General features: G+C 38.8%; 1 long non-coding RNA gene across 1 annotated transcript in view; it reads right to left on the minus strand.

Moving 5' to 3' along the window:
- Positions 1–453, minus strand: part of LOC107722951 (uncharacterized) — a 2,093-nt gene extending 1,640 nt beyond the window's left edge. Inside the window, exon 1 of the long non-coding RNA XR_001637869.1 lies at positions 375–453. This is a non-coding gene — a long non-coding RNA (uncharacterized LOC107722951). The remainder of the gene's footprint in view (positions 1–374) is intronic.
- Between the last annotated feature and the right edge of the window lie 62 nt (positions 454–515).

Consider the following 515-nt stretch of genomic DNA (forward strand, 5'->3'; position numbering starts at 1 on the left):
TTTGAAATTTTTTAAAAGCATTTTCCTCGTATTATTTCTGAACACATAATATGTATAAGACAAGTTTGTACAAGATGTAGTTGTAGTTCATGCATCCGTTCTGCAAAGACAGGCCTACTTAACAAGCGATTAGTTTAACATTTACATCATGTTGACAGCTTCATGTGTGCTGCACTCGGAATATAGTTTTCTTTAACTAGAGGGTTAATAAAGAACAAGATACTTGAATCATGTTGTAGTTACATTTTCATGTCAACTAGTTAAAAAATCGTAAAAAAATCAAGAATCGTTCTGAAAAAAATCGAGATTGTAATTTTTTTGCCGAATCGGCCGGCCCTAGCTCTAGCGTCGGTGTTTTGAGTCGTGTGACGTACCTCAGGCCGTTGACGATGTCCTTGGTCTTGCCGAAGTAGATCTCGTTGAGAGTGGAACGGATCTTGTTCTCCATGTCCTGACACACACACACACACAACACACACACACACAGAGAGAGTTTGAGCGTGTGTATGACGAGA

Source organism: Sinocyclocheilus rhinocerous, unplaced genomic scaffold (assembly GCF_001515625.1).
Source record: "Sinocyclocheilus rhinocerous isolate Xijiao unplaced genomic scaffold, SAMN03320098_v1.1 scaffold223, whole genome shotgun sequence".
Lineage (NCBI taxonomy): Eukaryota > Metazoa > Chordata > Actinopteri > Cypriniformes > Cyprinidae > Sinocyclocheilus > Sinocyclocheilus rhinocerous.